Source organism: Pseudophryne corroboree, chromosome 1, assembly GCF_028390025.1.
Source record: "Pseudophryne corroboree isolate aPseCor3 chromosome 1, aPseCor3.hap2, whole genome shotgun sequence".
NCBI classification, from domain to species: Eukaryota; Metazoa; Chordata; class Amphibia; order Anura; family Myobatrachidae; genus Pseudophryne; species Pseudophryne corroboree.
Window position 1 is genome coordinate 61,453,581 of NC_086444.1, and position 16,822 is coordinate 61,470,402.

A 16,822-nucleotide genomic window follows, 5' to 3' on the forward strand; every position below is an offset into this window, starting at 1 on the left:
ACTGCTGCAAACAGAGCCCGTAATCACCTCCGGTTTGCAAAATAATCCTATTCTTGTTGCACTTGATTTAGTCCAATGATTATACTTATCCAATGCACTTACTGAAAACACACATTAGCTAGGCAAGAAACATCTTCTGCAAAGTTTTAAATTACAGATCATTTAACAACACGAATATGTAAGAATTTGTTTAAGAATTTCATGACTTGTTATATACAGACCACCCATAGAGCTTAATATGATACCAAAATATTCAGGAACTTTTTTCAGAACTTTATAAGAATGACGTGGGGAGGCCAAGCCTACTATCATGCTGCCCATGACACACCTCATCCGATAGACGGTTTCATTCATTCTTGCCTACCCTCCGGAAAGGCCGGGAGGCTCCCAAAAATCTGGTGGCGCTCCCGGCCCCCCGGGAAGGTGGTCATGTCTCCCGCATTAGCCGCCAGCCCCAGCACCTACCCTCAGCCGTCCACAAGAAGAGCACCAGTTTTCTCTGCACTGTATAGCAAGGGGCGGAAACACAATGATACAATTGTGCTGCCACGCCCCCGTAAAACCTTGTTCCCGCCAGACCGCTCCCCCACCCTGGAGGAGGAGCAGCAATAATTCACAGTAAATATTGCAAATATCTGTAAATATCGCAAGTAAAAATGTGCAAATATGTACAGGGGATCACAGCAAATGTTTGAGAAATCTGTTACGATCCTCCATTTTCAATCACATAAGCAGCTGCCATGGTAATACATAATAAAATAAGATAGATAGATAGATAGAGAGAGAGAGAGAGAGAGATCCAGATAGCAACTTTCCAATTAATTAATTAGGTAAAGTACAAAGAGAAAACAAACAATTTAATTAAGTTGGTCTAGCATTATAAGACCAAGGCTAGTATTTAACACCAAAAAAACCCCCAAATCATTACAACTCTTTAACATAAAGTTCAGTCAGGATTAACTGACACATCCTTTGGGGGCATTAAATGTAATTAAAGCAGCTGTCCCATATAAATAAAGTGGTTATGTTTACGGTTTGTTTCTTCATACTGCTATTAATGAATGACTGCCGTGGCAACCACAGTCACGTGGCACATGTGTGGTGATTCAGATGTGGACAGAACTAGCATCACTGCTCCTTATTTGGAAACAACAGTGATGTTAAGAAATACTAATGCAGTGGGAGGTGCCTAGTATAAGTAGACACATCCTGCATGCATATGTGATCCTCTGCTGGGTCGGAGAACACATTTTTGAATCACTCTGCGTCACCATCAGCTGGCTGAGTGATCCATGAGGTTTCGCAAACCGGCCGCCGCAACTCCGTCGCTGAGGCCAGAAAATTACTGTCGGAAACAGAGGCAAGCGCCGCCCACTCCCCGCCCCCATACAGCTGCAGGTGGTGTATCAACTGACATCTGCAGCCGTAGTGCATCTGATGATACAACACCTGTACTGCACATTCACAGTACGGGTCCAGCGCATGCGCAAAGTACCAAACATCGCTATTTTGCGCTTTTAACAGTACTGTGACCGGGCCTGAACCAGGCCCATGTTGTAGTGAGTAGAGGAGCTTTGGAATGCCCCTCTGAGCTCTGTTGATCTCCCCCTCCTTCTACCCAAATGACATGCAAAGAGCTGAGGGCCTGTGGCTGTGTCTAGCATACAAACTTCCCTCCAGAGAAACTATAAAAAGAATATAATGACTTGCAGTAGGATGCCTAAGTAAAATTACTATTGGTCGTATGCTTAAAGAGAAGTGTTCTCGGTTCTCACATACAGTAGGCAAACTTCATTAAGGATGGGCTCAAAATTGACCTCTAGTGTCTATGTGGTGCTATAGGAGAGACGTCATGACGTCTCTCCCATAGATCCGAGGAGCTGCGCCGGCGGCCGGAGACGGAGGGCAGCAGCGGTCGGGAAGCAGGAGCGGGGATTGTGAGTATTCATTTATTTTTTTTCTTTATTTTTTGTAAGCGGCGCAACTAGGGGGGCACAGCTCTACAGGGGACAATACTACTGGGGGCACAACTCTACAGGGGGCACAGTACTGGGGGCACAACTACTGTGAGCACAGCTACAGGGGGCACAGTACTGGGGGCACAACTACTGAGGGCACATCTACAGGGGGCATAACTGACCACGCCCCTTCTCCATGAAGCCACGCCCCTATTTTTTCGCCCTGGGCACCACAAGGTCTAGATCCGGCCCTGCACGGATCTGAATACATTACTTTTCTGTGCACTCTTATTTTGAGTAATTTATGGACTCTTTCCTCCCAACTCTGCATCAGCCCACTTTACACTGTTCCACCCCATAGCTTAGGTGAAGGACCCTTTAAAACTGATCCCATCCTGTAATGCTTGAGATGTATTTGAAGATAGTTCTCATTTAAAGTTCTATTCGTAATAGCTTTTCCAAAACTATTTCTGCATGTCATGTCCTCGCTTCAGCTTGGAGAAAGCCATTTATAATTCCCAGTGCAGGAGCACATTCTAATAAAAACGATAGATTTAATGAACTCACATAAAGGCATTAAAATGTAAATTCTATAGAAGCCGAGTTACCTGCTCGCCGGTTTTAATATAACACCATTCCGCTGCTTTGTGCTTTTATTTGAAGATGAAAGCCCTCGCTTTGTTTGTGATGGGATATAGACACTTGTGTGTCTTCTAGGCACGGCAACCGAAAAAAAAAAAAAAAAACATTCCAGAGAGGAACTTTTTATTTTGTATTGATTATACTATAACTTTGATGTTAAAATTGGATTGCTCTGATTCTCGCTAAGCCATAGCACCCTTAGGCCCATTCAGTAAATAGCCCTAAAATTAAAAAAAATATATTTCTGAAGCAAGAACAATAAAAAGTCGTTAATATTAATCTTGCTGCAACGTAAATTTACCTTGGGGACCACATGGAAACTCAGTCTGTATACCTGTGTTCAGATCGTAATCAAATATTACGTATTCAGCGAGAACTCTGAGCTAAGCCAAGGCAATAACCCTACAGAAATATCAGTCACTAGAGAGTCATCTCATATTGAAGCGCTTTCCCGTTTTATGGCTGAAAAACAATTATATCTGTAGTTAGACAACAAAATGGTTCGGAAATTAAATGTATCTGCTTAATAGTCAAAACTTTGTTAGGTAAGACAGATAGAACCTTGAAGCTCTATTGAGCTACTGTACATTACTAAGGGCCAGTGACCTAACAGGACTTCACTGTGACTTTTGTTGGCCAAGCCCCCTGTCCATGGATATCACGAAGGGGGCAGGGCCACCAACGCTGGTAAATGCAGCACTCACCTGAGAACACTCAGGTAAGTGCTGAGGTCACTCGGGTGGGCAGCACAGACTGCAGGGTGCCGGAACGGAGTGTGCAAAGGATGTTCGGGACGGTGCTGCCGTAGAGCTCCTGGCTGCACAGTGCTATTCTAATTTGACTTGCTATATTCAGGGCCATAGCTAGGGGTGTGCAAGTGATGCCACCGCCACATGCAAGGCCGAAAAGGGCAGCTCTGTTGTTGTTTGCCTGATGGCACCTGTATTTGTCTTGCAGGGTGCCTGGAATGGACCCTGCAGTCTGGAGAGCTGCCCAAGAGTTGCCTGGCATGGATTTTAGGATGTACCCAGTGCTCAGCTTCCTGGTCAGCAGCTACCAGACACCTCTTCTGTGATGTCATGATGTCACGTGCTGGAGCAGAGGGTGGCAGGGCCAACCTCGGACATATTAGTGCCCAGACACATTCTGGCTATATTAGTTGTCATCATCGCTGCAATATACATGGGGCTGATGCCCAGCTGAATGTACGCCTGTTCCTGGAGCGTCGTTTGCATGTTTTCGCACTGCGCAAGCCTGAGCCGGCCTTAGGCAATCAGATCCTAACTGTTAATTTACATATTGTAGCTGATTGGCTGGTGCCTTTGTCACCTTGCACATATCACTGGTTTATCACTTCCTTATGCCCTTTCCAGATTAATACATCTGCCCCAGTATTCTTTATGATGTACTAATGGCCAAACAATCCACGTGATGTTATAAGTTGATTTGTAGCTGAAACTCATGTCTCAGCTCCTTAGTGCGCGGCTAAGGCAGGAAAAGTCAAATATTCCTCAGAAATTGCACTGCTGGGTTCTGGCAGAAAGTAACAGATGGTCCCTAATTGCAGAGGCAGTATGTGCCGGACCAGATTCCTAATCCTCTTGTCTCACTCGGATGAAGAACTAGGCTGGATAATCTGCCAATGCTCTGAGAACATGGAAAACAAAAACAGAATTGATCTGTTCTTACGACTAGGAAGCGCTCAGTAGCGTGTGCCTTTTGTGCCTTGGAGCTTATTAGCCAAATAACCAGCTGTGTTTCCCTACAATGGAGATAATGTAGCTACCCAGCTGCTGTGGTACTACAAGAAACAGCAAGTACTGGCGGTCAGGCTTAACATTTACAGTTACACTCAAACACTTGGAGACTCCTGTCAGGGTGTGCCGAGCGTGCATGAGAACTCACAAAAATGTGTGATATTCTGGACCGCCATCGCATGCACAGACGATGGCAATCTTCAGATAGCGCTATTTATTTGGGGACAAGCGATAAAAAGCACAGCGTTCCGGCAGAATGGAGCAGATGTATTAAAGGCCTAATTCAGTAAGGATTGCACATTCTGCTAATTAGCAGAATTTGCAATCCGTTTGTTCGCATGCTGGATCGCATCATGTTTCTCATTGCGGCAGCTGCGTGTGACGTCACGCAGCCACCGCGATCATGCCCAAAGCACCACCCCTCCAATTTCGGCGACAACACCCCCGTTTGGCCATCTCCCCCCAGCAACGCTCTGTCTCCGCCTAGGAAACGAAGCGTTGACCCCCCCCCCATCCTGTCCCACGAAGGCAGAGGCAATTGCATTCTCTGCAGCCCCCCGCACAAAATGCAGGCACATGTGGAAGACGGGCGGTGCGCATGCATCCTTTTAGCACATTTTGCGGTTGGATTGCGTTTTGCGATCCAACCTGAATTAGGCCCCTAATCCTGGAGAAGTGATAAAGCAGTGATAGGTGCAAGGGGATAACGCACCAGCCAATCAGCTCCAATATGTTAATTTACAGTCAGTAGCTGATTGGCTGGTGCGTTATCACCTTGCACTTATCACTGCTTTATCACTTCTCCAGGATTAATACATCTGCCCCTTAAGCAGCGTTATTGTCACAATCTGAAGATGCCACTGCAGAAATTTTGGATTTCTTAAGGTCAGTCTTTTCCTACATTTTGGAGAAGTGATAACAACCACTTTTTCAATGAAAACACAGAAAAAAGGGGTTATCACTGCTTGATAAATGTACCCTTATGTTACTGTATGTGACCTAGCATACGGATATACTGTATTGTAGGGCCTGATTTATGTTTGTAAGTAAAGCAAATTACCAAGCAACTGGGCGAAACCATGTTGCACTGCAGGTGGAGCAGACGTAACGTGCAGAGAGATTTAAGTAGAAGAAATCCAACATGTTGGAAATCCCTGACTCACTGATTACGATCAAAAATGGTTGGAATTGGTGAGTCGGGAATTTTTAACATGCTGTTTTTCCCGATGCGCCAACGGATCACCAATTATCCATGGCCACAGATCGGCAGATCAGATTGGCAGAACGGAAAATCGGGGGCATAGATGTATGGCCCACTTACCATTCCAGAGTAACTGATAAGTTAAATTGTTGTTTTTCAGCCTTAATGCAGCACAAAATCGAATAATAATGTCTGCAAATTCTTTTTTTTAGCAATTGTATGAAAATATAGCAATTTATTGCAAGCACTTTACTCATTACTTACAGCCAAGCGTCCAGCTGGCTTTAAGTTTGGAGAGAGAAACTTTTCCCACCTAACCTGTCCAAGAGAGCAACGGCGCAATGACAATGTTGAAAGAAATATTTAAAAGGTCAAACTCGTCCACCTTTCCCGACGTTACTGTGGTCTATCTTAGATCTACAGCAATGAGTAATTTTGAGTGATTGATTAGGGTCAAAATAAGTGTCACTTGTGGAGAAATAATGGGTCAGTCACTTCATTTCAGCCTCTTATTCTAATCCCGCTATGGCTGACTGACTTCCTATTTATGATAAATGTCAAGTGGCTGAAGATGCGTCTGTGGGATCTGCTTTCCTTTCATCAGCCACGTTGGCCTCCTGTGCAATTCCCTTTGATTGACTACAGCATTACGGCCGTAAAGAAGTTTGATTAGTAGTTTTGGTTATTTTTATCATTCCTATAAAACGATAAACTCTCCTCTTAAATGTGTGTGTTTTATTTCAGGTGACATCCCAGCAATTGTCTTCAGCAAAACTATTCTCAAAGTATTTTATGAGTTTTGCATGATATTTTATTCCGGTTATTTATTACGTCGCTTTTGTGCAGTTTGCTAAAGAATACAAATGTCAGATTCGCCAAATATAGAATCTCTCTCATCCTTGTCAAGTTACGGTGTTGAATTCTTGATTGTGCGTATTAAGTAATATCCTGAACGTATTGGTGATCTAACAGGATGTATGCAAAGAGACTTTTATCTATACGCTCAGCCCCATGCGCCACCAGATTTTTTGTTTTGTGGTGTACTGTATAATTCTTAAATCTAATTCCTAAAACTGGTACTATTTTTTTTTGGGAGTATCGGCAACTATGAACCCTTTTTTTAATGCATATGAGGACCCGTATGTGATGTGCTCATCCCCGAATTTCGATTTGCCCTATTCAATGTAAGTGCTGTTTTTTCGAAATTTCCGACACTGTCGAAAAACAGGTGGATTGCCGCCGATCCATCTGTTTTGGCAAATATGCGGGCGTTTGACAGTTTTTTGTCCTGTTTTCACCCATGCCAATTCAACTTAAAAAAAGGTCGGAGTGGCATGTCGAAAACGGGACAAAAGTAGTCGACAGCGCCTGCAAATTGAATAAGGAACTGTCGGATCCTCTCTACATTAATTGAATATACCCCTATGTATATTTGTCTATATGAAGATCATGAATTATTTTAATTGCAAAATAAACAGAAGTCATGCTGTGAAAGGCGAGATTTGGATTCTGGCTGTAGAAGATGGACCTGTATAAGTTCCATATGGTGAGACCCTTACTGGTTTATAGAAGTTGAGTTGTTGCCCATAGCAACCAATTAGATCCTAGCTGTTATCTTCTGGAAGGTGCTAGATATATAGTAAGTAGAACCTGATTGGTTTCTATGGGCAACATCTTCACTTCTACATATAAACCCACACTGTAATAAATATCCCCCTAACATTTTAAAGGGCCTTTTGTTATTCTATTTGCAAAAAGCTGTGCTGCAACGGATCGCATTGTAAGTAAAAACACAATGTCAGAACCATCTAGATATATTTTACACGGGTGTAGTATGAGTTGCCGGCGGCCGGGTCCCCGGCTGCCAGCATACCGGCGCAGGGATCCCAACCGTCGGCTTACCGACAGCGGGGCGAGCGCAAATGAGCCCCTACGCGCGCCACGCTATCTATTCTATATCCAGAGGGGGTCGTGGACCCCCAAGAGGGAGAAAAGGTGTCGGTATGCCGGTTGTCGGGATTCCGGCGCTGGAATACTGTGCGCCGGGATCCCTACCGCCGACTTGCCGACAGCGGGGCGACTGCAAATGAGCCCTTACGTGCGCCACGCTATCTATTCTATATCCAGAGGGGGTCGTGGACCCCCAAGAGGGAGAAAAGATGTCAGTATGACGGCTGTCGGGATCACAACAACCGATATACTGAATACCACCCATTTTACACATGTCAAAAACGCATGTAAAACACATCTGCAAAACACCAGTAGGTATAAGGCCTAAGGATGTTTGTTTATCTTTTTGCAACGAATAGTTTGTTCCGAATTTCCACTATACATTACTAATTCATGTGTGCAACTGTTCTTATGAGGGAGTTAAGAGCAGACTTGTAAACGCTTCTGGTAGACATGCTGCTAATTGCCTTACTAATTAGCTGATTAGTGCATTGTGAGCTTTCTTTCTTTGTTTACCTTGGCAAAGCCTCATCTTCAACACCATACTCCTCGGCTCGCTGCCTTTGTTAGCCCAGGCTGCAGACCCACGTCACCCTAAGCCTGGAAAATATATGTCTAATAATACTGGTCAATAGTGGCTGCTGAGCAAACAGCCCGGATCGCAGATCCTCCAACACGACCCCTCCTACACGTTACAAAATACTCTGATCCCAAACTTCCAGCTTCCAACGATGGGGGTCATTCCAAGTTGATCGCTAGCTGCATTTGTTCGCAGCGCAGCGAACAGGCTAAAAAACTGCAGTTCTGCGCTTGCGTATGCGGCGCAATCCTCACGAGCTACGTACGGCGCAACGAACTATGCAGTTTTGCACAGGGTCTAGCGATGCATTTCAGTCGCACTGGTTGCGGCAGAGTGACTGACATGAAGTGGGCGTTTCTGGGTGGCAACTGACCGTTTTCAGGGAGTGTTCAGAAAAACGCAGGTGTGCCAGGGAAAACGCAGGCGTGGCTGGGCGAACGCTGGGCGGGTGTGTGACGTCAAATCCGGAACTCAACAGTCTGAAGTGATCGCAAGCGCTGAGTAGGTTTTGAGCTACTCTGAAACTACACAAAAAAAATTTGCAGGCGCACTGCGATAAAAACGTTCGCACTTCTGCTAAGCTAAAATACACTCCCAGTGGGCGGCGGCATAGCGTTTGCACGGCTGCTAAAAACTGCTAGCGAGCGATCAACTCGGAATGACCCCTATATTACTGCAGTTTCCGGGGTTAAAACGCATTTGTTAAGTTTTAATATATTTGAAAAATATCCATTGATTATTAGTTCAGTTACTCAGAACAGATTCCTGCAATAAGAAATTAAAGGGAAGCTCTGGAGCAGATCATTTTGTACCTTGCAGAAGGGGCAGCGCCTTAACAGGGCATCGTGGCTCCCTGCATGAGCCTCGCCCCCCCTGAGCGCATGATGTCATGATAGTGGACGGGGCCGCCAGCTGGCAGGATGCCCAGGATGATGGTGGTGGTGGTGGGGTGTTCTGGACTGGTACTACAGGCTGCAGTGTGCATTGCCTGGAAGATCCGGGCGGTACTTCAGCAGCAATACGGCTGCAGGGAGCCTTTCCAGGGACCCTGTTAGCCAGATGCAGGGACCATGGGTTGCCACGGTGCTGCCCACAGTTAGATACGGCCCTGGAAGGGGCACGCCTGCATACTTTCACAGAATGTTGGGATACTCCTGAATTTCGGGAACTTCTCTCAAATTCTGAAGACAGTAAGGCAGCCCACCATACATCTAGCCGCTTCATCAGAAAATAGGGGTGTCCAGGGGCCCAATTGGCAGAATTTGCAGTGTATTGCATGACAGTGGCCCCGCACCCTGCACCAAGGTGCTACAAATTGCGTCACTGTATGACGAGGGGAGGAGCTGTTATGACATGATTAACGGCACCACACATTTTGCACCGCCCCCTTTATCATCTCCCGGGTAAAATATTGGGAAGGGTGCTCCAATAATCTACTGTAGCAACAATTATAATATTAGAGACAACAAAGCACATTCATTTGTTCTACTCAAGAATGAAATAAAGTTTATGTGGATATTCACCATAATAAGAATGACATTATATCAGCTGTATTATTTAATACAGAGAGGGGCAACATGCTGACACCTGACGCTGAACCTGTGCCCTCACTACAGTACGTCCTGTGTATTGTTTATTTGTACAGCTTGCGACACTTAAATACCTTCTGATATGTCATTACAGATACTGCGATAGGAACGTCATATCGCTCAGTGTGTTTGTCCGGCCGACGACCGCCCCCGGCCCGGGATGGGGAAACACTAGGCCACGTTGCTCATAGAGCACATCGCCTAGTGTGTACCCACCTTAAATGTGAGATATTTATGTGAAACAAAATCAACATTCCAACAAAGGCAATAAATTCCACTCCATCTGTAGTGACAACAGCTGGTGGCTGACTATGCCTGGATATTTTGACTGGAAAATGTAAATTGGAGATATAACCCACAGCGGGCAATTAGCCGCACATTTTATGTTTTCATTCTAGCAAAATGAATGCAGATATATCACCAATGTTTTTGTAGTGCCTATATACATTTACAGTATACTACAGATGGAGCCCTGCTTATCTAGCCCTTTAATAGGATTATCCGAGCCAGTGCTGTCGGACTTAATCCCCTGCTGTAATGGCTTTAGGGGGTCATTCCGACCCGATCGCACGCTGCACTTCTTCGCAGCCGTGCGATCGGGTCAGAAACGCGCATGCGCGGCGGCTGCATTGTGCAGACGCGTCATTCGCCAGGCAGCGATGCCGCGAACGAAGAAAGCGGTCGCAGAGGCGACCGCAAGAAGTTTGACAGGAGGAAGGCATTCCGGGGCGTCAGTTGACCGTTTTCTGGGAGTGGTTCGACGAACGCAGGCATGTCCAGGCATTTGAAAGGCGGATGTCTGACGTCAATTCCGGGACCTGCATCGCTGGATCGATTGCACGGGGTAAAAAACTCTTACCCTGGTCTACTTCTACACAAAACTTTTTTGGCATAGCAGGGCTGAACAAGCGATCGCAGCCCTGTAATGCAGAAATACACTCCCCCATAGGCGGCGTCTAGTTGATCGCACGATCAACTCGGAATGACCCCCTTAATCCCCTGCTGAATTGTTCTCTCTGTATTGTATTGCAGCTGAGAACAATAGATGAAAGGCTTATGCTAATAAACCTTGGTGCACCTAGGTGCAGCAGGGAAGGCTAGATGACCAAGGCTTCATCTGTATACACCATTTTTTTAGTGCTAGTTTTCAACTATTGTAGCTTTCAAACGTTACTGAGCAGCTTCATACACCTCATAGCGCAGAATAAATTTATTTTATACAGTAAATGTATTTGCACAGGAAATTTCCATAAATGTCCGACCCTACTTGCAGTTTCCTAATATAACATGATGATTTCTTGAGAGATTATTCTCTTAGGGAAAGAGCCGGATTTTTGTTTTGTCTTAAACCTTAAGAGGATCATCTAACTGTGTGTAAATATTTCATTTTTCCTTTTAAGAGAACGTAATGCCGAATCTTCATTCTTGCTAAGAATACTGGAGCTTAGACTGTATTTTGTAGAGCTCATTGTGACTCTTCAAGCAAGGAATGTTCAATGGGTGAGAGATACATTGCTATACAGTGGTTGGGTAACATAGCAAAGTATTCTGTAATAATGTCATTTTTTTTTTCCATGTATAAGTTTTGTAGAAACAATGCATTAGAAAGTGTCAAAAAAATGTAATCTTTTTAAAGTCTTCATTGTATGTTTAATTACAGTTTGCATCACGCTGAGATGTGTGATGCAGCAGATGCCAGAACTACCTTATGCTAAATCAAGTTTCCAAGGCAGAACAATTTAGACTGTTGTATTGTCACCGCACAGACACCCACCTCTAAATGCCCATTTCACAGAAAGACAGGTCGGGCCAAGTTTAGTCCAACTCAGAATAGGATGGAGATTGGCAAAAATGCATACATTTGCAACTGCCCATGCTAAAACTTACTATTTGCATCCGTGCAAAAGAAATGCCCAATTCAGAATAAACTCCACAGTACACATATATACATTTCTCTAACGTCCTAGTGGATGCTGGGGACTCCGTCAGGACCATGGGGAATAGCGGGCTCCGCAGGAGACAGGGCACATCTAAAAAGCTTTTTAGGTCACATGGTGTGTACTGGCTCCTCCCCCTATGACCCTCCTCCAAGCCTCAGTTAGGTTTTTGTGCCCGTCCGAGAAGGGTGCAAACTGGATGGCTCTCTTAAGGAGCTGTTTAGTAAAGTTTTTTTTTAGGTTTCTAATCAGTGATTCCTGCTGGCGACAGGATCACTGCAACGAGGGACTTAGGGGAGAGACTTGCAACTCACCTGCGTGCAGGAGGATTGAAGTTTTAGGCTACTGGACACTGAGCTCCAGAGGGAGTCGGAACACAGGTCAGCCTGGGGTTCGTCCCGGAGCCGCGCCGCCGATCCCCCTTACAGACGCTGAAGAAAGACGGCGGAAGGGAGGTCCGGAAACAGGCGGCAGAAGACTTCACAGTCTTCAGAGAGGTAGCGCACAGCACTGCAGCTGTGCGCCATTGTTGCTACACGGCTCACTGACACGGTCACGGAGGGTGCAGGGCGCTGCTGGGGGCGCCCTGGGCAGCAATATAAATACCTATTTGGCAAATAAATACATCACATATAGCCATTAAGGCTATATGTATGTATTTAACCCAGGCCAGTTTTCCTAATAACCGGGAGAAAAGCCCGCCGTGAAAGGGGCGGAGCTTATTCTCCTCAGCACTCAGCGCCATTTTCCTGACCAGCTCCGCTGGTGAGGAAGGCTCCCACTCTCCCCTGCACTACAGAAACAGGGTTAAAGAGAAGGGGGGCATAAATTGGCGATATAATTATATATTAAGAGCCCATATATAGAAACAACACCTTCTAGGGTTGTTATATACATTATGGCGCTTTTGGTGTGTGCTGGCAAACTCTCCCTCTGTCTCCCCAAAGGGCTAGTGGGTCCTGTCCTCTATCAGAGCATTCCCTGTATGTGTGTGCTGTAGGTCGGTACGTGTGTGTCGACATGTATGAGGAAAATGTTGGTGAGGAGACGGAGAAAATTGCCTGTAATGGTGATGTCACTCTCTAGGGAGTCGACACCAGAATGGATGGCTTACTTATGGAATTACGTGATAATGTCAACACGCTGCAAGCCGGTTGACGACATGAGACAGCCGGCGGACAAATTAGTATCGGTCCAGGCGTCTCAGACACCGTCAGGGGCTTGTAAAAACGCCCATTTACCTCAGTCGGTCGACAGACACTGACACGGACACTGACCCCAGTGTCGACGGTGAAGAAACAAACGTATTTTTCCTTTAGGGCCACAAGTTACATGTTAAGGGCAATGAAGGAGGTGTTACGTATTTCTGATACCACAAGTACCACAAATAAGGGTATTTTGTAGGGTGGGAATAAACTACTTGTAGTTTTGCCTGAATCAGATAAATTAAATGAAGTGTGTGATGATACGTGGGGTTCCTCCGACAGAAAGTTATGGGCGGTATACCCTTTTTCCCGCCAGTAGTAAGGGCGAGTTGGAAAACACACCTTAGGGTGGACAAGGCGCTCACACGCTTATAAAAAAACATGGCGTTACCGTTTCCAGATACGGCCGCCCTCAAGGAGCCAGCTGATAGGAAGCTGAAAAATATCATAACAGTATATACACACATACTGGTGTTATACTACGACCAGCAATCGCCTCAGCCTGGATGTGCAGCGCTGAGGGGGCTTGGTCGGATTTCCTGACTGAAAATTTTGATACCCTTGACAGGGACAGGATTTTATTGTCTATAGAGCATTTTAAGGATGCATTTCTATATATGTGTGATGCGCAGAGACATATTTGCATTCTGGCATCAAGAGTAAATGTGATGTACATATCTGCCAGACGAAGACACGACAGTGGTCAGGTGAGGCAGATTCCAGACGGCATATGGAAGTATTGCCGTATAAAGGGGAGGTCCATTGGACCTGGTGGCCATGGCAACAGCTGAAAAATCCACCTTTTGTTACCCCGAGTCACATATTGGCAGAAAAGGACACAGTCTTTTCAGTCTCAGTCCTTTCGTCCCCATACGGGCAGGCGGGCGAAGGCCAGTCATATCTGCCCAGGGGGAGAGGAAAGGGAAGAAGACTGCAGCAAGCAGCTCATTCCCAGGAACAGAAGCTCCTCACGGCTTCTGCCAAGTCCGCAGCATAACGCTGGGGCCGTACAAGCGGACTCAGGTGCGGTAGGGGGTCATCTCAAGAGTTTCAGCAACACTCGCAAGGGAACTCCGGGATCCTACATGTAATATCCCAGGTGTACATTGGAAATTCGAGACGTCTCCCCCTCACACAATTCACAGGCTGTATTCCCAGCAGGTGATAATCAAAGTACCCTTCTTACAACAAGGAAGGGGGTAGTATTCCACACTATATTGTGGTACTGAAGCCAACCGGCTCGGTGAGATCTGAAATATTTGAACACTTACATACAAGCGTTCAAATCAAGATGGAGTCACTCGGAGCAGTGATAGCGAACCAGGAAGAAGGGGACGATATGATGTCACTGGATATCAGGGACGTTTACCTACAGGTCCAAATTTGCCCTTCTCACCAAGGGTACTTCAGGTTCCTGGTACAGAACTGTCACTATCAGTTCAGACGCTGCCGTTTGGATTGTCCACGGCGCCCCGGGTCTTTACCAAGGTAATGGCCGGAATGATGATTTTTCTTAAAAGAAACATGGACGCTTTCCTGATAAGGGCAAGGTCCAGAGAACAGTTGGAGGTCGGAGTAGCACTATCTTAAGTAGTTCTACGACAGCACGAGTGGATTCTAAATATTCCAAAATCGCAGCTTTTTCCGACGACACGTCTACTGTTCCTAGGGAAGATTCTGGACACAGTCCAGAAAAACGTGTTTCTCCCAGTGGAGAAAACCAGGGAGTTATCCGAGCTAATCGGGATCCTCCTAAAACCAGGAAAAGTGTCAGTGCATCATTGCACAAGAGTCCTGGTAAAAATGGTGGCTTATTACGAAGCAATTCCATTCGGCAGATTTCCCGCAAGAACTCTTCAGTGGGATCTGCTGGACAAATGGTCCGGATCGCATCCTCAGATGCATCAGCGGATAACCCTATATCCAAGGAAAAGGGTGTCTCTCCTGTGGTGATTACAGAGTGCTCATCTTCTAGAGGGCCGCAGATTCGGCATTCAGGATTGGATGCCGGTGACCACGGAGGCCAGCCTGAGAGGCTGGGGAACAGTCACACAGGGAAAAAATTTCCAGGGAAGTGTGATTAAGTCTGGAGAATTCTCTCCGCATAAATAAGCTTAGAGCAAATTTATAATGCTCTAAACTTAGCTAGACCTCTGCTTCAAGGTCAGCCGGTATTGATCCAGTGGGATAACATCACGGCAGTCGCCCACGTAAACAGAAGGGCGGCACAAGAAGCAGGAGGGCAGTGAAAACTGCAAGGATTTTTCGCTAGGCGGAAAATCATGTGATAGCACTGTCAGCAGTGTTCTTTCCGGGAGTGGACGACTGGGAAGCAGACTTCCTCAGCAGGCATGACCTCCACCCGGGAGAGTGGAAACTTCATAGGGAAGTTTTTTTTTTTCAACATGATTGTGGACCGTTGGCAAAGACCAAAGGTGGACATGATGGCGTCCCGCCCGAACAAAAAACGGGACAGGTATTCCGCCAGGTCATGAGACCTTCAGGCGATAGCTGTGGATGTTCTGGTAACACCGTGGGTGTACCAGTCTGTGTATGTGTTCCCTCCTCTGTTTCTCATAACCAGGGTATTGAGAATTATAAGACATAGAGGAGTATGAACTATACTAGTGGCTCCGGATTGGCCAAGAGGGACTTGGTACCCGGAACTTCAAGAAATGCTCACAGAGGACTAAGGGCCTGGGGAGCTAAGAAGGGACTTGATTCAGCAAGTACCATGTCTATTCCAAGACTTACCGCGGCTGCGTTTGACGGCATGGCGGTTGAATGCCGGATCCTGAGGGGAAAAGGCATTCCATAAGAGGTCATACCTACCCTGGTCAAAGCCAGGAAGGAGGTGACCGCACAACGTCATCACCACATGTGGTGAAAATATGTTGCGTGGGTGAGGCCAGGAAGGCTCCACGACGGAAATTCAACTAGGTCGATTTCTACACTTCCTGAAAACAGGAGTGTTTTGGACCTCAAATTGGGGTTCATTAACATTTAAATTTCGGCCCTGTAGATTTTCTTCCAGAAAGAATTGACTTCAGTTCCTGAAGTCCAGATTGTAAAGGATGTATTGCATATACAGCTTTTTTGTGCCCCTAGGGGCACCGTGAGATCTCAACATAGTGTTGGGATTTCTTAAAATCATATTGGTTTGAACCGCTCAAATCTGTGGATGTGAAATATCTCACATGGAAAGTGACCATGCTGTTGACAAATATCTCACATGGGAAGTGACCATGTTGTTAGCCCTGGCCTCGGCCAGGCGATTGTCAGAATGGGCGGCTTTGTCTTACAAAAGCCCATATTAAAATTTTCCATTTGAACAGGACAGAACTGGGACTCGTCTCCAGTTTCTTCATAAAGGGGTGTCAGCGTTTTCACCTGAAACAACCTCTTGTGGTGCCTGCGGCTGCTAGGGACTTGGAGGACTCCAAGTTACTAGACGTGGTCAGGGCCCTAAAAATATATATATATATATATATATATATATATAGTTAGGACGGCTGGAGTCAGAAAGTCTGACTTGCTGTTTATACTGTATACACCCAACAAGCTGGGTGCTCATGCTTCTAAGCAGTCTATTGCACGCTGGATTTGTAGTACAATTCAGCTTGCACATTCTGTGGCAGGCCTGCCACAGACGTAATATGTAGATGCCCATTCCACAAGGAAGGTGGGCTCATCCTGGGCGGCTGCCCGAGGAGTCTCGGCATTACAACTTTGCCGAGCAGCTACGTGGTCAGGGGAGAACACGTTTGTAAAATTTTACAAATTTTGATACTCTGGCTAAGGAGGACCTGGAGTTCTCTCATTCGGTGCTGCAGAGTCATCCGCACTCTCCCGCCCGTTTGGGAGCTTTGGTATAATCCCCATGGTCCTGACGGAGTCCCCAGCATCCACTAGGACGTTAGAGAAAATAAGAATTTACTTACCGATAATTCTATTTCTCGTAGTCCGTAGTGGATGCTGGGCGCCCATCCCAAGTGCGGATTGT

At 46.0% G+C, this 16,822-nt stretch overlaps 1 protein-coding gene across 3 annotated transcripts in view; it reads right to left on the reverse strand.

Annotated features, from left to right (window-relative positions):
- The window catches only part of DCC (DCC netrin 1 receptor), a 1,035,978-nt gene that overhangs the window by 217,885 nt on the left and 801,271 nt on the right, over positions 1-16,822 (reverse strand). The window lies entirely within an intron of this gene.